This window comes from Accipiter gentilis, chromosome 30 (assembly GCF_929443795.1).
Source record: "Accipiter gentilis chromosome 30, bAccGen1.1, whole genome shotgun sequence".
Lineage (NCBI taxonomy): Eukaryota > Metazoa > Chordata > Aves > Accipitriformes > Accipitridae > Astur > Astur gentilis.
In genome coordinates, this window is record NC_064909.1 from 17,774,037 (window position 1) to 17,797,781 (window position 23,745).

Sequence of the window (23,745 nt, forward strand, 5' to 3'; positions counted from 1 at the left end):
CCTTCACGCCCCCCCGGGCTCCTCCCGCCCCGGGGCGGGCTCGCCACCCCTCCGCCTCCTCCTCCTCCTCCTCCTCCTCCTTTCCCTGGATGCAATATCTAGGGGTGGCAAGCAGAAGGTTGCCTTTGATTTTTTTTTTTTTTTTTTTTTTTTTTTAAATGAGGTCTGGAAACGGGTCGGTCCCCTCTTGGGAGGATCGTGGAATCATTTAGGTTGGAAAAGACCTTCAAGATCAAGTCCAGCCGTCAACCGTGCCCATTACACCATGTCCTGGAGTACCCCGTCCACTCGCTTTTTGAATATCTCCAGGGATGGTGACTCAACCACTTCCCTGGGCAGCCCGTTCCAATGTTTGACAACCCTCTCAGGAAAAAAAAAAATTTTTCCTAATATCCAACCTAAATCTCCCTTGCCTCCTGGGGAGGACGAGCGATGCTCTCCGTTCCTAGAGGCGTTAGGCGGGCGACGGTGTCAAACTCAATTCTGCTTCAGACTGGGAAAGCTGAGGGGGTGGAGGTGCGGGCTTTGGAAACTCCCATTTGCCTGGCTCGTAACTCTTTTGGGAGTTTGTGTCTGGGGGAAGATGCATCACATTTCCCCGAACGGGGTAAATGCTTGTTGCGCAGATACGGCAGCCTCGTTAGCGGATGGGAATGGTTGGGTATGGTATCTGCTCCCATACCATGGGAACGGTTGGGGTACGGATGTCCCTGTCAAACGCTCTCTTACGGCTCCGCGGGCAGTTCTGTATCGCTGATGAAGGGTTATCATTTGCCTGCCGGGTGATCAGAGAGACGCGTTTCGGGGTGCGTGACTTGTTAATTTATGATCAATTATACCCTTTGCGTGGAGGAACTAATCATGTTCTCAGGCCTACTTATCTTCACAAAGGTCCATTCGTGTTGGAAGGGGCTGTCTTCCACGCAACCATCATTATTGCTGTTGTTGTTATCATTTATTACTACCGCTGTAGCTTCTAGAAGCTATAGTTAGAAACCAGTACCCTATTTATGGCAAGTGCTGGAGCAAACCACCAAACCAGATAATTGACCCCCAGAGCAGGATTTGCAAAGTATAAGGGGATGGGTACGTCACCAAAAGCTACCTCTGTCTTCAAGTGTATCCAGGAAAAAGGAAAAAAGCAAAGGAGGGAATGACCCAGCACAACATGGGTCTTGTCTCCCAGTTGTTGCTTTAAAACCATGGAATCAAATAATAAAGCCTTTTACAGGTTTTGGTGTTTAGGACTCAAATGTGAGAACGGAATGAGGCGTGTGAGATGTGCGGGGTCTGGGGGCATCCCTGTATTCTCAGTGGGGGCTTGGAGCCAGAGAATAAAGCTCTGAGCAACTCCTGTGGTCTGGAACCAACAGCATGGCCTGCGTCCAGCCGGATCGGGAGCTGGAACCAAATCTCGCGCAGGAGGGTAGGGTGGCAAAGCTCTGCTTCGTTGTCCCTCCCGAGAGCGCTACCATCCGCTCAACCTTCTTCCTTCGGCATCATCCGCTCCGCTCCAACCGATAGGGATGTTAGCTTTTATTCCGGCCTCGCAGTGGTTATGAGGTGCGCTCCATCACTTTATTCTGCTCTGCTTGGCGTACTCTTTTTCTCCACCACCACGGCAGGGTTATTCCGGTGGATGGTCTACCTAATTCCAGCCAGCACGTGCCTTTATATGGATCTGGCCTCCTCCTCCCCACCTCCCCATCACCTTTGAAATCGAGGAAAGTGGTGGGCTTATGAAAGCGAGGGACCAACTGACAAGCGTAGGATAACGTCGTGCCCTTGTGAGGACCTGCTCATGCGACGTGCATTTTTCCTTGAGGTCTGTCCGTAGGGTACTGCTGACCCTCTCCCAACACTCAGCTGCCAGGGTCATGAGCAGTAGCAGGTTTCTGGGGTCCTGCAGCTTGATTTCCTACGGGAGGAGCAATCAGGGAGGAAAAGAATCTGGGTATATTTCTTGTGTTATTTACATGTGCTCATACACATTGATTTGGGAGGGAGACAGCCAGAGGGCAAGCAAGAAAGTCCCGTCTCGAGATTCCTCCTGGCAAGCTGCTGGTTCCCAAGGAGCAGTTTGGTTCCTGATTTGGCTGCGTGCACGTTTTACGTCGGGAAGCAAACTCCCCGCTGCCAGATAGCTTGTCTGTCCACAAAGCTGCCTACAGTCCTAAAGTCAGGCAAAACAGTGCATCTTGAAAAAAAAGAAAATTCATTTGACAGACCATCTTGGAAGAGCATGGGGAGCAGGACTACTCTTCTCAGCCCTTACAGAAGGATTACTGCATGCAAGGCTGAAGAGGCACTCTATGCAAATACATCACGGAAGGAGTGGAAGAAAGGCATCATAAAACAACGCCTCCATTTAAAGTGTGTTAACCTTTGGTGTCAGGTAAGGAAAGAGAAATGCCCCTACAGCCTTCAGTATTTTGACCTCCAGGTAAAGTGCCGGTGGCTGTGAGGTGTTTTGCGACTTCAGGCTCACCGAGGGCTGGATTTGCGCTGAGAACGAGACATATCAGATCTCTGAGCCTTCCCTTCCCCCTTTCAGCAGTTTGTCAGAGGACAGGAGAGCCTCGCAATTAGCCACGTAATTATAAATCGGTTTGTTATTAATGCGTCTTTATGCCCGTGTGCGTACAGAGTACATATCTTGCGAGCGACTGCAAAAACCATTTAATAATCTGTAACAGTCACACATCCTTGATGGCATTCAGCCCATTGATCTGCATTCAGCCCACTAATTCACCTAAGCTGTCATAGGGCATCTTGTACACGTTGTAGGGAGAAGCAAATTTACCCCCCTGAAAGCCCCTGCCCAGAAACTATCACTGAGAGATGTTAGCTGCGTATATGAAAACATTTTGATGCCCTATTATTTTCAACATACCTAAACCAGAATTGTAAGCAAAAAACTTTATTTCTGATGGAAAGACATGATCATTAGGCAGCCTTGCACATCTGGTCCTGAATTAATATCTATCCCAAATGAAGTAGTAATTATGCATAAGTACAGGCATATATGCACGCGGCGTTAACCAAAATTCACAGATGCAGGAGTAACAGCACTTCATGTACGGAGGAGCCTTATACAGCTCTGTAACTACACGTACAAATAGTTTTACACCTACGTTCATACACGGCTGTATAATCGTAATGAATGGCACTACATATATTTTACAGTTCAGGGAACCATCTTTATTCTGGCAGTACTTAAGCGGGCGCTTAACTTTGATGGGTTGAAGTTTCACTGATGTCGCAGGGAATTAAAGATACGCCTGATGCTATTCTTCTGCTCAAGCGCTGGCGTACGCGGGGATTGCTTTCCACACGTTGGAGCGCTTTCCTGAATCCTTGCCTCAAGGCCGCTGTGCCGAAACGTACGCGAGCCCCTTCTGCGCGCCGAAATCGCGGGAGTGATAACGGCCGCCGGGGCTGCAGCTGTGGGCTGTGGGTTTGTTCCGCACAGGAGAAAAATGTAAACAGGAAAAGCCCGCGGCCCTTTCTCCGTCGGATCTCCCGCTGATCTGAAATGTGGGGTTGATGGAGCAAGGACTGAGAGATCTGGCTCGGGGGGGCTGGTACGAGGTTTCTCACTCCGACATCCAACAGCAGGGCTGCAACCTGTCGGCCCGCTTTGCTCGGGAACGACCCCGAACTGGCAGCCACTGTAGACCCGGTTTAGGCCAGGTATTCTAATTTACCGTCTTTCTCTCTTTCTCCATTTGTTAACCTTAACATGCCTTTTTTTACAGTTCCTCGGAGAAGTAGTGCCAGTGGAATACTCGTGTGTAGAAAAAATTGCTTTTGAGGTACAGAACACAGCTAATTACGGCGTTACAATTAGCTGAATGCCCTTAACAGAGTCCGAGGGGGGAAATGATGGTGCAGCATCTGCTATAACATATGCTTTTCTAGTTTCCAGAAGATAACAGTGGGCATGTATGCTCCCATGGATTGTGCTTTCTGCCTGAAGAGCAGAGCAGCCCGCAGATGCTCCAGTATTTCTTCCACCCGAACTCTGCTAGAAATGTCTGATGCTGCATACATCTGTCACGATGAATTACGCTTTCTTGGCTTCAGACTCCTTCGTGCAGACAGACTTATAACGACGCAACGGTAATTCATGTCCCGTTGTTCCTGAGTGCGTACTTCATCCTAAGGGTGGGTGTCGTACCGAGAAGGGTGTAGAGGTAACAGGCAGTATGGCAGCGCCCGAGTTTGTGCTCAGCTCTGAGGTGCTTCTCATTGTTCACTGAATTACCATATAAATCCGATCAACTGCTTCTTTCTGTGTGGGTTTTTTGCCCTTTTTTTTTTTTTTTTTTTTTCACTGCCCTATTGGAAAGCTGAAGTGCTCTTCGGTGTACTGTTTAGTGAACAAAACCTAAAACGGCTCATTGTTTTCTATCCTATAGATTAACTTTGCCTTGTCCAAAACATCCCAGAATAGTTGTAGCCCTGCTAATATACTGCTTAGCATGCTGAACTATCGTAAATACAGTCGAATTAGAGCTGAAAATGAATGAGCTAGCTTAGTCAAATGCTGCTTCAAATTTCACACAAGCCTTTTGCTCCTTTCTGTTACTTTATTTCTTTATCACATTTTTAACATTTCACTGTCTTTGGCCTTAACCAGGGCCCAGAACTCCAAAAAGAAATGCATTTGTAAAGACATTATTGAAAAATATGTCACTACTGTTGCAAAGCAGCATGTAGTAACTAACTTTGGACCACATCCATCCTGCTAAGTACTGATTAATAGGAGAGTTTGTTTATAGAAAGCGGGTCTCTGTTATTTAGCCAATTACTTAATTATCGATTCTGTCTCCCCAGTTTGCTTGGCAGTCTTGCGCTATGATCTGTGGCAGCACCTGACAAAAAAAAAAAAAAAAAAAAAAAAAAAATTAAATTCTTGGGAAGGGCTTTGGCCAGCACATATAAACCTGCCTTTTACCTCCAGTAAAGCCTGGATGAAGCATGCTGAGAGAGAAAGAAGCCCATGGCTCCTCCTTAAGCAGCTGGAAAAGAGTCGTGCATTTGTAGAACGGCAACTCTGCCCCAGTGCTTTACTGTGCGTGTTTTCAATGTAGCGCTAGAGCTGTCGGTTCTTCGTGAAGATGATGTCATATGGTTAGTGCACGCGTCTTTATGAATTAGAGGACTGCGACCGTCTTGTGGGCATTACACGTCCTTACGTGGAGGCTGTGAGAGCGATGGGGAGTTGATCCTGGGGTCTCGGCGGTGGGACCAGGGTGGCAGTGGAGGGGAAAAGTAAATGAGGGGAGTCCAGGGGTGGGGATGATTCTCACTCGGGCCATAGTATTAGTTCTCTGATGGATGCATCAGTGAAGTCTTACTTATAACTCTACGTGAGCATACGCTCGCAGGTGTTAAATGAAGTTAGTGGGGCTCCTTGTTTGTAAGAACGCCTGAGTGCCTGGAAGGGGCACTGAGCTGAAAAGACAGGCTGTGAATTTATACGTATACACGTTATACGGCAAAAGCCTAAAGGCTGGATAAGGTTTGAAGTAGGATGAGTTGTAAGCTTTATTCACTGGATGGCAAAGCCCGTGGTCTTTGATCCAGTAATCCCTATGTCAGTTGGATCATAAATCCAATAATTAAGTACAGTGTAGTTTTTCAGTCCCTCTTCGGAAGACTTTCTTTCACATTCGTGTTTATCTTTTGTCTGTTGTCTTAAAATGTCAAAAGAGGGTGGTACAGCCATTTGCAATCAGGTCTGAGCCTGATTCCTCTGTCACTTTTAGTGTGTATTATGCACTGATTTAGAATCTATTTTAAAATACATTAAAGCCATAATGAGAAATGAAGGAAGCCCTGCACTTCTGAGTGCATGTTTGATGCTTACCTCGTTGAATTCAGGAAGAAGGGATTATTAAAGACATAAAAGCTGTCTCTTTATCAGGAGCTTAAAAACACTCCAAGGGAAACAAAATCTGTTGTGCTTAGCTGCTGTAATTTAAGAGCCAAATTCTGCTCTCATTTATAACGGCATATATTTGAATTTGGTTAAAGTTGGATTAACATTGCTGCAAATGAGATCAAAATGTGTCTTCAGAAGTTCATAAGGTAAGAAGCAGTTTTGCACCCTACCTTGTTCATTTTATCTATGCGTATGCTCTTACTGACTCTGTGCTTTGGCATGTCACCCTGGAAAAAAAATAATCTCTGGCACATTTGATCTCTTTTTAATGGTTCTAGTCAGAATGGGTATTTTTCATTCTAAGGCTAGATGTGGCCAGGTTGGTAAAATTCCACTGGGATTTCTACACTTTGCCATTCCCATGATATTTGAATACTGCATGAAAAACTAATGGCATGCTGCCTAGATCCTGAGATTTTGGTTCAAGTATTTCATGGACTTCCAGGTTCAAAAGGGCTGCAGTTACACTGAGTTTCACTTGCTACGTAACGCAGGCCAGCTTGTGTGATTCTGACAATGCAGAGATGGGTAGGAGAGAAGTAATTTTTGTAATTAAACATTGGTTTAATAGTTAGTACAAGTTCATTATATAAAAATGATAGCTCACAATCTGTCGACAAAAAATCAGAACTACCCATACTATATTGATTAAAAGAATACTATTTTTTTGGTAAACATTATGAAGTGGATTGGAAAGCAGTTAATACATTTTCTTCTGGGAGTTGATTAAAGAAGAATTGAATTAGGCAAACATATGTGGACTTACAAGGGACGATAATTCCAAATCTTAATGTGCATTTCAAATGGGATAGTGTTAGCCATCCTCAGCTTGTTCACTTTCCTACCTCTTCCACTAACATCCAGTAGGGTTACATTATTTCAAGGTCAATATTTCCAAGGGTGATTCTTTCCAAGGGTGCAGGACATTGTGTAATTGGCCATCGGTCAAAAAATGCATTAATACTGATAAAGCATGAAGGAATGTTTTCTGCTTGTCCTTATATGACTTACAAAGTATACAGCACTTCTTTTTTCCCCAACTCAACGTCAAATTAATGGAGTTTGTCAGCTGTTTAGGTAATGAGCTAGAGCAGACATTATGTTTTTGGAGGAGATGTGTGTGTGTGTTACATTGTGAGGCCAAAATCCAGAAAGATGAATGTTTTCAACCATCTTGACAAACAGACTATCTCCCTGAATATACAGTGCCTAGTACCCTTAAAGAAAGATTATTTTTTAAAACCTCTTAATGATTACTGGCAGAAATACAAGAAAAATGGAAAACATTTTGATTTACACCAACATGAAGTGAGATTGGAATCAAGTTCTAAATGACAGGCATTTTTTTTAATTTTTTTTTTTTTTTTTTTTGTGCTTCACAGGTGTGGCTAAGGAGTTAGTGTAATGCTTGGGAACAGGCCCAGGACGAGTGACTGCAATTCTTCCATGTCTTAACTGGGTTCAGCTGTGATGTGTTTTTGCAAAAGCCAATAGTATCACCTGAGGTTGAAAAGCTGGAGCTGATACCAAACTTCTCTGCTTAGCTTTTACCTACCCGACTGCTGCAGCAGCACCTGTCTCCAAAGTTTCGTCTGTAAGCTTCTTGTAAAGCTCATGGAAGGAACTAGACACCTCCAAAAAAGTGATCCCAAATTATGCAAACCTTAGAAAGAGCCATGCGGAGCAAGCCAGGGAGCTCTGGGCAGATGCATGAATATGAAGCCCGGCTCACATTAAAGCAGGAGGCAAACAGCTGCATCCATCCAGGATCCAGAGTTGCAAATGCCTATATCTATCATTTGGGAGGAGAAAACCCCTGCAAACTCGTCTTTTAAGGAGTTTCCACAGGGGGAAGAAATGCTGATGCCTTTGAGGAGAAGGGTGCCTGGGCTTGGACGCTTTCCTGCTCTAAGAGTATTTTTGGATTTGTGCCTCCCACCCTCCTGATGAGCGGTGCAGCTCTTGGTTGGGGCTTGAGCACCTGCAAGCTTCTGCCTTGCAGAAAGGAAGGTAAGAGGTAGTTTTTCTTCTGTGGTTCAGGTTGCTATAACTTTTGCCTGCTCTTATTTTTCTCCGTAATTTCTGATTCAGATTAGCTGAGGGGTCTTTGCTGATGTGGTATTGTTACCGTTCCCTGCATTTATTGTTGCTAACGTCCCTCTAAGATGTGTATTCTGCTAGTTATCTCTGGAACGCTTGTCTGCAAGTTTTTTGTGTGGCTGAAAGGGGAATTCCAGGTATTTGTTGGTTTAAGGATGAAAAAAGCTTCCACTTAAATCCCTTCTCCAGCTGGCATCACTGTTTCCTTTAGTTTCTCAGTTTGCACCCTTGGAAGTCAGGACTTCTGGTATGGACCTTCTTTCCGTCTTCTGGGTTAGCACCAAATGAGAGCGCGACCCGTTGCTCCAGGGCTACGTTCTGTGAATGACCCTCATGTAATTCCCTCCCCTAATTAGCAGGGAGATGGCGTGCCGGGTAGGTGCTGTGCGCACATCCAAAGGGTTTTGATTCTTAAGCCCGTGCAAGGCAATGGCAAAGCTTTCCTGGTACAAGCTTGCTATAACCGTAGAGCAATACAGTAACAGCTCCTTAATTAGCTCTTGACTGGCATTGGTACTATTCCCCAAATATTTGTGTTTACTAGATCTCTGCTAGAAATCTAGGGCAAGCTGCTTGGTATTGGTGTTTGAAGGGTTGGGGGCGGTGAGCGTGGGGCTGGAAGGGTGGTGGGTGCTACTAAAGGGTGCTTGTGCCAGGGGATTCCACCCCCCACCCCCCAGCACAGCAGATGTCACAAGGCACTTCACTTATTTTCTCATCAAGCTACGCTCTTACTTGTTCTTCCGCTAGGTTTAACCTACTGTGGATGAAAGGAGGTTTTTCTCAGGCTCATCAGGCCCAGAGTCTTCTTTGAACACCAGCCAAAAGAGGCTAAAGTGAGTCCTTGGGTAATGGCTCTCATCACCAAAGCCTAATGAGGTGGGGAAGGGCCACAGATGACCTCTTAGTGCAGCATTTCTGATTGATTATTTGTCTGTTTGGATTGGGACTCATTGTCTACTTTTATATATTAATTTGGGATGTCCCACTGCCCTTCGTGATCTCTTTTCTCCCATGTACTACCTCTCAGGTGCACCTCCTCTGATGTGCCCTAGATCCCACCCCTTGGCCTCCTCTGAGATGTAAGAAGTTACTGTTCCCTCCCAAAGGCAATCCTTGCGTTCGCGCCAGCAAAGCTTGCCTTGGCACGCTTCGGCTCGGTCCAGTCCCATTGCTCCTCCCTGGCCCTACCAGCCCAAGTTGCCCAGAAGGGCAACTCTCCAGTGGGGCTCTCCCAGTATGCTCACCTCCTGGTCGCTATTACCCCACATCCCTGGCATCCATAGGTGTTTCTTTCTCGCTCTTTCCAGCCCCTGCACAACCTCCTTTCAGCACTAGCTTCCTCTGCCGGTGCTCACCTACCTTCCTCTACCTTCACGCGCAAGCCCGAGAAGCCGAAGGCAGTGCCAGCTGTGGGTCTGATGCAGTCCTGCCGTGCCTTTTCCTGGCTCACCCTTGCACAGATGAAGCATGCGTGGGTGTGAAGGAGAACTGGAAAGGGCTCAGGCTTAGCCAGCCAGCAGTTGCTGCCTGCTCAGATCACACAGCAAGCACCCTTTGGCTCAACTCTCCTGTCTCCACCTCGTTTCTTGTGGCTCAGAATAAGTGTCGGACTGTACACGTGGCTGCCAGAGAGGAGAGCGTTTTCCAGGTACAAAATGAAGCAGAAGAATATGGATGAGAGAAATATCAGAAAGTAATTTCATGGCGCTTCCCCTACTTTCCTTTTTCTCCTCGCTTTCTCAGGTGCGTTATGTCCCTTCCCAAGGGCAGGTCACAGGATCCAGATCAATCTTTGCTGTCATGAGGGCACTTCTTGGTGTGGCTGCTGAGTACGAGGCCAGGTGATATCAGTGTGGGATGCTGGTTGCTTTAAGCCTATACTTTGTCTGCTTTGGGTCAAAATAAACAGGAACGGGGTGCACTGCTTTAGAGTTCATATGTAATTGCTGCAGCCCCGCAGATGAAATTCATTCAACACATCTCTTGTTTGTGAAAAATGTAGAGGTCAAGATAGTGCCTTTTCACACCTTTCCTCGTTATTTTTGAGTTGCGTGTTGTTTAGATGAGTAACCAAGAAACTGGGGGAAAAAAATAGTCTCTTAAAAAAAAAAAAGCTTTGTTGCTTTGATCTTTATCTAATTAATAAATAAATAATTGGCTGACCAAATCCTAAAAGAAGGAGAAAGCATTTGATACTCTTTATGTATCTGTGAGCCTTTGTACAGATTTGTATTGTGCTAAAGTGAGTAAGGGGCTCAGAATGAAAATAAATGTGAATATTTTAATTTGTGATGAATAAAAACTGAAGGAGAGGAGTGAATTCAATTCTAAACTATTTAAATTTATGAGTATTTGCTAAGAGAGGAGTACTGTAACAACAAGAAGTGATTGCTTTTTTTTTTATTCATCCCTGATGTCCAGGATGTCTTTCAGTTATTGAAATTGCATGGATGTGAGCAATCTCACGAAAAACAAGTTGAGCGTGCTCATAGGACTGAAGTTACTTGTATGTATTAATCCCATGGAGTTTAAGGGGATGAATGGTGTAATTACAGCTACTTTTGTGTCTGTGGATCCATGAAGTAATAGCTCCTGTCTTGCAAAGATCTGCTAAGGAATTAAATACTTGCTGAAGCTGCTACATCAGACGGGTGTATCTCTCATCTTCCATCCCTCCAGATAAAGCAGTCAATCTGACTTTTATAACCCAGTCCATTTGTCTAAGTTCAGTTACTGCAAGTTCACGTAGCAGTGGCAGGGTGGAACTTGTCCCAGGGTGTAGTCATACATCACTCTTTAGCTGTGATTTTACTTCTATGTAATAACTGATGCAATTTAGATGTGCAAAAGAAACATGTTTGAATTATGGGTGGCCAAGGAAACTGCCTTCTGAGCAGTCACTTTTTCAGGGAGTACTGGTTTAATCAACAGGCTTGCTGCCAACCCACATCTAACCAGATTGTCCTCGTGCCAAAGATATGCCAATTCAAGGCAGATGGCTTGTGAGAAACGGCTTGTGGGAATGGAAAAGAACAGCAGGAAGATTTCACTGGTTTGGAAAGGCTCAGTCTTGATTCAGAAATTGTTCCAGAAGAGAAGCACAAGCTGCTTTGGGAGAGGAAGATAGGTCTGAGGCTCTCCTGTCCGCTCTGCCTGATGCCTTGGGACATCATGGGAGAGCTGCACCTCAACACAGGGGACCCAAATGTGGCATTATTTCACTCATTCCACATACCAAAGGTGCAAAGGGAAGACCCCTCTGTCACCTCTCAAATTCAGGTAAAGTAGACCTAGCCTGATCTATTTTCCAAAGGACCATTTCATGGGAGAGCATCGTTAGTGTAGGTGAAAGTCATTCCAGATGGCAGTATGGTCAAATCTCTGGGTTGACTGGAGGAGGTAACTCCTCGTACCTCCAGTCATGGTCTGACTGTGATGAGTGTTGAGAGGCACTTGAAAAAATGTCAAGCATAGTATGTTCTCGCTGAAATCAACAGCACTTGATAGGCCAAGATATAGGTTTATCTGAAATGGAATTATTTTTTGAAGTCCCATGACAGTTATAGTACATCAAGGGAAAATTAGGTCTAAATTTAATACCTAATTTCCCCTGCCCATCTTCGCTCATCAGCACTAAAGCTGTACTATAATGTACTAACTCTGTGGCTTGGGGCCAGTCTTTAGATAAGTTTAGCTTTTCAAAGAGTGAGAAATGCACAGGGCAAAAATGTGAAGACATGATGTAAAACACGAATAAGTAACTTCTAATAACTTGCACCATTCACTGTCACTGAATTATATTTGTGATCCTGTTGCCATTCAAATCAGCGGTCACAGGACTGACAGTAAGGATCCCATTTCCATAGCTAGAACAGCGAGCTGTTCCTGAAAACAGATCTTCCAAATGTGGATCTACTGTTTCCATAATGCTATTGGGATAAATCCAACATCACCAAAGCCTAAACAGATGGAAAAACAATAGCAAACTTTTACATAGTGCTTTTACATTTAGCGCTTCTAGCACTTTCCAGTTCTTAAAGCATCCCTCTTTGTAGGGCAGTGTTATTGAAGAGCTGAGGCATCTAGAAGCCAAGTCACTTGTCAAAGGCACATGGGGAGTTTAAATTATGATGATTTAATCACTGGCCCTTCCTTCTTTTACAGGGGTAAGTGGGGATTTCTGGGTGAGCTGGTACTTTGGGTGCCCAGCTCCCGCCTGCAGGCCCACATATGCTGCAACAGCTGGATCTGCTGCAGTGCATTCAAGTCTTCATTGAGTCATCTGGTTCTCATGTACTCGACTTCCCAGTTTGCTTTTTGGATTAAGAACCTGGTGCTTAGGTACGCTTTAATAATTTCCTGTCCAGTAGGCGAGGATCCTTAAGTTCCTATTCAGTGACATTGAAATTTGAGTTTTTGCACAGGCAGAACATCCACTGACACAAAGGAAACGTGTGCCCAAATAAGTCTAAAGGAGCGGCCAACTCTGAATATTTGTCTACAGTAATAATTTCTGGCAAACTGTCTTCTGTCTGTACATCTGCATGTTCTGTAAGGAATAATTCTGCACCTTAGCATCCTCAGTTCTCTTAAGTGACTTTACTTCACACTTTCAACTGAAATACTTTGGAGTTAAGGCACAAGTGAGATCACACTTATACGCTCTGGTGTAGTGTTACTACTCGTGCAGTAAGAAAAACTCAACACAGTGATCTTGTGAGACAGCATTTACGATGTATCTAAATTTAAATACATCTAAATCCATTCTAAATTCTGCTAAGGGGGAATCTGTGATTTCTTGTGTCTCCTTGACTTGATTTTTTTTTTTTTCTTTTGCCTTCAGATCTTGTCATAATAGGAAAGTTGCAAATGAAGGCACAAGTATAGCAGTTTTGTCTTTTTAGATTTTTTTTTTTTAACATAGAGATCCCACAGTGTAACATGCCTTAATTAATGGATGGCAAGAATGGATAGCATAAACTACTGATGAATATTGTCTTAGCAAATTAAATCTGATTTAATGCTTTAAACCAAAGAAATATTTGCATAGCTAATGAAACTGATTAACTTAGAATTAATTTGCAATGTTTAGTCATACGGCTTAAAACTAAAGTGATGTTAGTAATGTGTTGATTATTATTAGTACTCAAGATAATCAGGCTTGCTAGATGATTAAATGTAAATACATAGTAAAAAAATTGGTTCAGGTTAATAAACAATTTCAAATAGGAAAATGCCCCATGATAATAAAGTGAAATCAAGGAGTATTAATTGTACAAGTAGAAGTTAAGAAGTGTGAGGAAAGCTCAAGTTCCCTCTTGTCTGCTGAAAGTGGGTGAAAAGCTCCTTCTTTTTAACTTCCCTTTGATTTGCTAATGATTTCTTTATGATCTGTGTTACACTTGTGCCTGGGAACAGTCAGTATGGGCCACGGACCCGATGTACCCAAGGGCTGTACAAACAGACCTCGGGGAGCTCATGGAAGTGTGGATGGGAGCTAATGGGTAGAGGCATCGGGCAGAGCAGAGCGTTTGTGGGTCAGCACCTGCGTGCACAGACACCAGGGACCTTGCTTCACCAGCAGCTTAAATGTAGCTGTGATTTTTTTTTTTTATTATTATTTTATTTTTTTTGGTTCTGCAAGCCTTGTAGCAAAGTTTTGGGATGGGGGTGCAAGGAGGACCATGTAGTGACTTTTGGAGATGTATAGGAAACTCCTCCTTTGAGATAAGGTCTCTTGGAGAAAGTATGGAAGTGCATGCTTAAAAATGAAGTGCTGGTGGTGCTAAGAGGTGGTATTGCTGATTTGAAGGGATGCAGAGCTTGCCGGTCAGTAACCTAAAAGAGATAGTAGATAAATAACCTCAGCGTAGGAAGGAAAGGGCATGGAAAGCAAAGTCAACCAGTTAGCATTTGATAGGATAGAGAGGCACCGAATAAAGTACCTGCTCTTATCCCGTTGTCTGCAGACTCAATCAGCCTCTAGAGTAACTGAGGACAGCTAAGGGATCGTCCACGTCATATCATTTTTGGGGGCTTTTCATGGGGTCTCTCTGAAATTTGGAGTCGCTGCAGTTCTGTGGCGGCGTTCTGGGCTCAGCCAGCGCATCCTGCCGGATGGTGCTGGGTACGGCGGGGCGCAGGTGCCTGTCCTGGAGCAATTTGGGGACTCCCCAGGCCACGCGTACCCTCCTGCCCCGTGTGGCAGGCTGGCCCCTGTCTGTGGGTGTGGGGTAAAGGGGGGGGGGAAATGCGGAAAAAAGAATCCGGTCCTTAGGTTTCTGGGTGTCTGAGTTTAACCTCAACCTGTCAATCTCATTTTTATCTCCAAATAAAAAAGGTTTCATGGCATGTAAAAAGGGTAAAATTCTGGCTGTAAATCTGATCGTTAGGTTCTTGCTTTATAGTGCTGTTTATTGCAAAAAATTGCCTATTTAAACAGGGGGGGTTTGTGCTTTGAATTTTCATAGCGTTAGAGTTAGATCAGAGTTGACTAGGCAATTTCTTCACTCGGTTACACTAATGTAAATACCAATTAAATGAATGTACAAATTTGTTTCCATAGAACTGCGAGCAGAATTTGACCCAGAGAATCATCAGTTGACTCCACGTTGGCATGCTCTTACGTTTTGCTATGAATTAGGAAAAGTATAAATCAAATCAACTTTTTATCTGTCAAGAAGAGGCCTGGGATTGTGTTTTCTGAAGTCTTGTCAGTAGGAGTTGCTTTTCTGTGCAAGTTTTCTCAGACTATTTCTTAGAATGGAGGGTCCACAGAGCTTATAAACCAGAAAGACAGTGTTGGGGGAAGGCAGATGTCCTCTTCTGGGTCTGATAAAGACACTAGCTTTGGCCAGCTGACTGTTGCAACTGATGTGCTGGAGTCTATAGCTCGTGCTGGTCAGGCAATGTGAAAGATCATGTGAACTTTCCTCATCCACTTCACTGGGAAGTCCGTGGTAAGCTTTACCTACGTGGCCAAAGAAAAACCAATGCTCATGATCTTTTTTGCTTCAGAAGGTGAGGTGGAAACCAGCAGCAGAAGGGTACCGACAAGCACGTGGTGATGCAGAGATGGTAGTTGTTTGTACTCTCCATCTGTTTTTCTGCTGTGAAACTACTTGCTTCGTGTACCATTGCACGTCCTCGTCGTGTCTCAATGCTTTAGTGGCTGGGTCTCATCCCTCCATGACTCCTGCCTTACCACTGTCTGAAGATGTGTTCAGTGTGGATGGTTTTTGTTGTTGTTGGTATTTTTTTTTTTTTTCCCCCCACCCCTCCCTTCATATCACTAGATTTTGGTTCAGATCATTTTGACCGAATTCTCACCTTTGACTCCTTAACACGAAGTTTTGCAATGCCTGTGGGTTATAACCCTATCTCTTGTTATGGCTCGTGAAGTCCCCTGATAGCCACAAGAAAAAGGCTAAATTTAACTCAACTCTGAACAACCATTCTTGCGCAACACTGCAGTGCGCTGCCACTCCTTCCAATATCTCGGGAGACCTTCCCTATAGGATAGCATCCTTATTTCTCGATAATTCACTAGGATCCATGCCTGCCAGTAGGTAAAGAGCATAAACATGTTTTTTTCTAGACTCAACAGTAATGTTATGCAGCTCTGTCATCTCTGTAATTAGCAGGCGCTCTGGTCCCTTCCGTATCATATAGATACACTTCTTGCTCCATATATCATCCTTTAGAGGTGACAGCACTGTCTTCCCAGATAATGTGAATGCATTCATGGGATATTTCAGGAACTGATGTTTCTCTTTGCTGCGGTTTTTTTTTTAATGTACGGGAAGAGTGACTTGTAGCTGAATAAGGAGAAGGAGGCGCATCCTGCTGCGAAGGCAGATGACCCAGATTGCGCGGGCACGTCGCGTGGCTCTGCCAGATGCTTCGGTGTGGTCATCTCCGAATCTGTCATCTGAATTCTTCCTCTTTGTCAAATGATGATAATACCTCTTCCTTCGTGCCATCCATTTCAGAATTTTTATGTTTTTTAAGGTAGCTACCACGATGATGCACTGGCCTCTTCTTGGATATTCTAGGTGCTGCCATAATAAAATAACATGGCTTTTGTACATCATGTCACAAGTCCCACCAGCTTCTCTCTGTCCAGGGGCTTCGCTGAGGGATGGAGGAAAGGGGTGCCAGCAGACACCTGTGAGCCCTGGAGAGGTACCATGCATTGTAACCCCACACTGTGGAAGGATATAAAATTTGTAATATCATCCTAATGCTATCACAATATATAACCCACATGTACACGCATGTATTTAGCTCCCAAGGGGTATTCAGGTTTGACTTGTTCCAGTAAAAATCAAGAGGAACCATAATGACATTGATTTAATTCAGGGGAGAATCAGGCCCACTGCCAGGTTCAAGATATTGTCATATTCAGGTTAACTCTATATACTGATAATCTTATTAGAAAGAACCTCCTCTATTGCCTCCGTTACTGCATAAAAGATCTATCCTTATACTGTGTTTAATGCAAGAGAACAATGTTTATAACATGAGAGTTTCCTGCTTATAATGTGATAGTATTCTTGGTCAGCATCTCTTGATGTTTTACAACCAAATTGTAAGTCCATTTAAGTGATTTATTACACCACAGCCTGGATAGTAAGCACAGGTAAACAGGTTCTTGGGGAAGATTTAAACTGGGAGGACAGTCACTATAAAGTCTAACAGAAATTCATTGCACTTCACAGATGGAACAGATAAAAAAAAAAAAAAAAAAAGTCCGTAACTACAGACAGCAGGGAAAGAAAATCTTAAATTATCAAGATGCAATGAAATCCTGTTGCAGGGTGCCATACAAACTTCTTGGAAGAAAATTTTTATTTAAAAGAGTATATGAAAACTGGGCTTGGTGATAGCTATTTTAAAAGCTCCCCAGACTACCTGTCCCCAGCGGGCCGGCTTAAGAAGCTGGTGTGATTATATTTGGGTGGTCAGGGGACGGGGACTGACTGTAATGACGTTTTGTGTTGCTAAAACCTGACACAGATCTGCAGACTCAGGAGCGTGTGTTCTGATAGTCCCAACCAGTTAAAAATCACGTGAAGCTTTCCTGCAAATCGGTCCACCATGAAAAGGAGTAAACGTCAGGATTTTAAAATTTGTTTTCTATTCTTTAGCATTTAGGGTTTGCTTTTTCTCCCTGCTCTCCCAACTCCTCTCTGTGACCGTGAGGACTAGAGGCTTATTTTGTAAATGGTGAGTTGAAAACCACAGCAGCTATTGAAAGGGTTGTCATTTAGTCAATCAAGATGCCAAGACTAGATTGAAAAGGAACAACAACAACAAAAGTCGCTGGCGAGGAGCACGGGCTAGGAAATTTAGAGCAAGTGATAGTTTTCAGAGCTCTGATATGCCAACAAAGTACAGAAAAGCAGGGCAGAGCCAGCAGAGAGGCTGGGAGCTGGAGGGAGGGAGCATCTGTGAAATGGCTGTCAAACCCACAAGTTTTCAAAGGAAAATTTTGGAAGTCTGGAGAGCGTTATAGTCAGTAAAGCTTAATGCTGGCTCAAGATCTTAGTTGTGCTCCTTAATTGGGAGTGCCTTTGCTTAATGAGGAGCTCTTCTTACAGACTGGCTGAGCTGCAGCAGTGAATTTGCTCTTGGTGCAAGTTTCTTGTGGTAGCCAGGACTAATTCACCAGAGTCAATGAAGTTGGTGTCTAAAATCAGTGCCGTATCTGACTCGGAGCTGTTGGCTTTATCCTCTGGTGTGTTTGGTTTTTTTTTTTGCAAGACAGATTTTGAGGGACAGGGAAATAGAACAACATGCTTAACATAATAAGGTTAAAAAAACCCCCCAAACAACAAAACTCTTTCTTTTAATCCTGAAGAATTTGTGGTTTTACTGTTTTGCCTATTAAGCACTGAAGCCACCCCAGTAGCATCGTTCTTGCAGGGAATTGCAGTAGCCTGCCTAGATGTGTTACGTTTAAAGGAGAAGCTTTGCTTCACAGGCAGAATTTAACAGTTACCTTCCAGCTTTGATTTTGCTCTGGGAATATAGGAACTGAAGTGCCACCTGCTATCAGTTTTCCCTCATCCTTTGTACAAGCCCACATCGAGTCCTTCCTTTGTAAAGGCTTGTCTCTAACTTAGTAACTGCTTACACAGGGAGGAAATGAGAGGCTGAAATCTTTTCTTGCTTTGTGACCCCATCGCTTGCCTAAAAAGAAAGAGAAATGGTTTGGTCTCTCTCTTTCATCCTTCTTCTTGCAATACCCAGACAATAGGTGGGCGTGTTTTGTTGAGTTCTGGAAAAGATTTTACCCACTGTGAAAATGTATATAATGGTCAAAGAGATTATGTAAACAACTATACTGACAGCTGTGTTAAATGGTGCCTGAATTCTGACTGTCAGCTGGTTGGGTATTGATTTTGTGTAAATAAACAGAAGGCTCTTTCCAAAACCTGCCTGTCAGTCGCCTATAGTGCCCGGTTCCCTCTGCGGCTGGGGTCGTTACGTGGACATCCATTGCACGTGCCACGTAGGAATTCAGACTAGGTACTCCTATTGCATTTGGTTTCCTTGTTTATATGAAGGTATGTAACTGATTCTGTACTGGGAGTATGTTGCTTTACTTGGATGCTATGGGCAGCGCTTGCCCTCATCCATTTCTGCACCAGAGCAGATCAGAGCTGGCCTTTGTGTTAGCGGCTAGCATGCATGCCTGTGCTCAGAAAACAAGCAAAAAATAGCATGGCAGCAACTCAGAACCCGAAACGTTAGTAGCTATAATTTTACTCCCTGGTTTGCTTTTGGTCGTTTGGCACATCTGTGGCTTTCTTGCAAGTCAAGTGTATTATCGTCAAAATCGGGACAGGCAGAGGACTATCTTAAAACTTGATTCCTTATACCCAAGTCATAAAAGACCTCCTAAGAAGTGGAATTGTGGTTTGCAGTAAAGTCTTTTTATGTTGCCAAATGTAAAGAGATCTTTGATGTAGCTGACAGTTTAGGTCTGGTTTTGTATGATATATGCAAAAAAAGGCATTAGGCACAAGTAACAATGAATAATAATTACAATCTATAGAAAAAAAATTACAATCTATAGAAATTTGTAATTTTCAGTTGAAATCAGCTGAATGTAATTTCTGATGTTTATTATTTGTAATGAAATAGAATTATACCCTCACTAAAGATCCATATACCAGTCACGAACCCCCTGTTAATACCCACTACCTGAAACCCGCGGCACATCAGAACAGTGCAGCATTTTGAAGTCTGCAGTAGGTGCGTGCATTTGCTTGGCTGTGCTTGCTTCCAAGGGAATGTGCTGCAGGGACAGATGAGAAAGTTCTGGTTTTACTGCTGCAGGCAAATACAATTTGTGAAGGGCACAAAAAATTAACTGGCAAAGCAGGCTGAAACACTATTTCTTTCCCTACTGAAAGGAGGATTGTAAAAATTCATGCTTGTGTTTGTATGCTTTGTAGATGCAGAGGTTTCGTTCGCTAAAATTTAAGAAAGATAAGACAGTAGTTGAGAGCTGATGTGGTTGGACCTTGTTTCTACAAAGCCATTGATTTTCTTAATGCAATACAAGCTATGTTATCATCCCACAGTCATTCATTTTTGGTAGTCCAGATCTTTGGCATTGTGGCGGTTAGATGGTTTTCAGAGAGGAAAGGTGGCTAACGACTGCAGCGACTGGTAAGATAGGACCGTAAATTGTCAATAAAAATATTCCTTGCCTGCTGGGTGAAAAAGCTGCCTGCCTGTGCCGGCTTCACGGCGCCCGAGGACTGCAGCCCAGCACCCTCCTCCCTCTCTCCCCACCTGGTAGGATGGAGTTTTCTTCCTGGATGGTGGTTTTGGTGAAGACACGGAGAGCATCTGTTTCCAAGCTGCTTTCTGCCTTACTTTCACCATTTTCTTCCCATTCACCACCCTTTTCCTCCAGGGTAGCATGCACGGAGCTGTGCTTTGCAGGAAAGGTCTCACATGTACAGGACTTGCATATTTTGTCCTTTTTAGGCAGCTGAAGCATGCAGGGGCAAGGTTTACTTACCATTTGTACCGAAAGCCTGTAGAATTTACTGCTGCAGGAATTGCCTGAAGTCAGATTTAAGAAAAAAGAATAAATCCTGAATATTCGATGCCCATAATGTGATGGTCATTTCCACATGCTGGAATTGGACCGGGAGAGTAACAGTTCGTATTTCAGGCTGTAAAGTGATGTGCTTTGGCAGCAAAGCTAGGTGTGTGGAACACACGGTTGATGTATTTCATCAGGTTTATGCTTATTTCATGCCAGTGTCCCTTTGAGGATATCCAGAGCACAGTTCTCGCTCAATAACAAAGGGAGTAGCAAGAGAACCTGTTCCCTTACAAGTGATATTCACTGTGCTTTTGAGCATTTTACCATTTCTACTGCTAAGGGCAGGATAGTGGATGAAAGAGTTCAACAAACCCTATTTCTCATTGATGTCTTCTCTAAGTAATCATAGCATTTCAGTTTGATTTACCGTAACTTTTTTTTTTTTCCCCCTGAAAAGACTATAAACTAGAGAGCGTATTGACTGGAAGAAAATAGGTGCTAATCTTCTGAAACTAATGTTTAATCAGTGATGGAAAGAAAGAAAGTAACTAAAAAGCTTCATCTAGCTAATTAAATAAAACTGGTTATTCTGCTGGAAACAGTTAATGAACCTTAAGTAATATAATTATTTTCAGAATATTAAAGCAGGAAAAAAGTGATTACTTATTTAAGACTAAATAATTACAATGTATTCTTCACTATAAAAGGTTATAGATGCCAAAGACTGAATAACCACTATGCTTCTGATTCTCCATAAAAGGGTATTTTGCATGAGTTACTACATTTGATATCTAGCTTGTACTGCATTTACTTCTTTAGGATAATCTCCAATGATCTCTAAGGGAATTTGCCTCCCTCGGTGCCTCTTATTATTCTCATTTTTAGGAACTTGCAGTATTTGATTACCCTTAAAATCAGCCGTGATTTGTGTTAACTGTGCAGAAGGGATGAAGCGCAATGATTCCGATCGTGACAGTAACAGGTCTGAGCTGAGCCCTGCGGTCTGCTCCGCTGCTGAAACGCTGCTGGGGCAAAAGAGTTTGGCCTCGTGGGCTGAAATCCTTCCTCTCGGCTGGAGTTCAGCTTGTCTCTGAAATGCTACATATCTCTTCTGTTTTGAGATCATGGACAAAGGGGAATTTATCTAAGAATGGCAAGCTGTAGCCTAATTATCCCTGCAAGAGCTGGGAGTTTTCGTTTTGGGAGCAGAGTCTGCTTAATGCTGGGCACTTTGGAAAATCCTACCTGGCTCTGTCCTAATAATCACTGTAATTTGTTTTCCTCTTAGCATCTGAAAGCTAGCACGTGAGGTGGTTAAAAAAAAACCAAAACCAACAAAAAACCCCAACAAAAACCCAACCCAAAACAGCAAACCCCCTGAGCTGGGAGGGAAGCTCACGCAGAGCTGCTATTCCAGCCAGCTCCAGATAAATGACTTTTATTGACGAGGCACATCCCAGAGGAAGGGGCAGTGCAGAACAGCCTTTCTTAGGATGTATCGGCGTTGGTGCGCCCGTTGCTGTCCTCCTCACTGATTTAAGAGCCTCCCCTTCTCCCTGCCTCCAAGTAGGTAGAGCTCAGTCCCTGCACCCCCCTGGTGATGTATTTTGCTGTCTTGTAAAGGGTCTTTGGTGAGGTGGAAAGGGTCCCTGGTCCTCCAGCCCCTTGTTCATCTTTGCAGGGGTCAGACTCAGTTTGGGGGGGAAAAAATCACCCCAAAAGCTGTGCCTTCTGGGAGGGAAAGGGACTGGATTTCCACCTGCCTCCCTAAGCCTGACTCAGCTCCTTCTCCCATCCAAGGACATCAGATGGGAACCGCAAAGAACAAAACACACCCTCTTGTTTTCACTCCCCTCGCTTATCTGAGTTCTATTCAGCGCCCATACCACACACGCTCTCGCTGAATGCTCCTTTCACTTTGCCAAGAGCAACCATCCTAAATGTGGATCCGGCTCATATGATCATTGAAATAAACATCTCGGCCATTTAAAATTATATCTTACACTTGAGAAAGACATGCTGAGGATATAGAGAAACAATAGATTTAATTAGGCTTTTAAAATGTGACACATCTATTATATGTTCCATTACTGCTTTAAAAAAGTCTCTGTTTCTGTATAATAAATCTTGCTATAGTACTACTGTTTAATTAAATGGGTATCAGCACTGGGAACAATTAAAATAAGTTTATGCACTTTCAGGGAAAACCTATAGCAAGATGTGCAAACCAGCATACAATAAAATGAAAAATTAAACCCTTAGTGGGTTTGAGCTGCTGCATACAAGAAATTTGATAAAAAGCATTTCGAGAAAGTAGGCAATTTTACAGTGTAGCAAGTAGTCTGTTCTGCCTCAAAGGTACCAGCCTGTGTCCTCTGGATTTTTGCCATCAGCAAAAGACCCCAGATGAATGTATGTGTTAATACTAGTAAGTGAAATTCATCCCTGAGAAAAAAGGCCTTCTTTAAAGCCCCAAATAGGAGTGAATCTCACCAAGCAGAAAGTATGCATAAATAGGGGGAAAAATGTCTCTCTATTCTGAATAGTCTCTGAGCAGTCTCAATCAAGAGTCTCTTTGCTTGCGGGATTTAGTGTCTGATATCTGAAGGCCAATTTGATTTTAGGATATAGTTTGTATAGTACCATATGTAAGCAAACAGTGATGCTTTCTTAACTAGAACACGATATATATATATATTTTATTGCATATTAAACCCCATTTCCACACTGCATTCAACACAGAGTTTTTACTGTGTTTCCCCTGCACTGCCTCAGTATAAATAAGCAGCCTTGAAACGAACATCAAAACTAAATGGCATTGAATATAATGAAACAACATTGAGTCTAATGAAGCAGAATTGCTATGTAAACAGGGATGCTTTTATCTCATTGGAATTTTTATGGCCTTGCATGTCTCTCGGCTACATTTTTGTAATCTGATTCTTAGGAAATGTCTGATATCTCTTTATGATTTTTAACAGAGGCCAGGACAGTGCTGTAATGTGTGCTTAATGGAGTGGTGTGAAAGTAATATTAGACTTTGCTGGTTTAGAAGCAAAATGTTCGTCTTCCGCGCCTTGTTACAGGGGGTTGGTCGTAAAACTTGGTAACCTCAAAATGCCGATAGGTCTCCCAAGAAGGGAGCCAAGGGTCGGGTTGGAAGTGTTGCTTGGAAGCTCCCTGCCTGTGAGCTCGCGAGCCCTTTCGTTGCCTTTTGATGTCTTTGTCCAGATACCAGCAGCAATAACACGAGCAATACCGGCAAACCTCATAAAACTTTCTTTGGGCTGAGAACCATGCCAAAAGAAGAGTTTTCACTTTCCTGCTGTAACGTAAGCCGTACCAGGACGCTGGCTGACCTTCCTCTGCCAGGGAAGGCTGAACCACCCAGCCGCTGCCCGCGCATCTGCTCTTCGTCACCTTGGGCTGTTGCAGGAGCTCTGAGAAAGTTCATGGCTCTTCCACTGCAAAGAAAAATAACTAGTAAAGTCGTTCCTCAAATATACTTTTTATTATCACCTTCTTTTGACTCTATACTTTTAAGTCATACACTTAAATATATTTGGCTTGCACCTGAACATCTTTTTTCCACTTCCTCACCGATATCTGCTTTTTGCCCTTT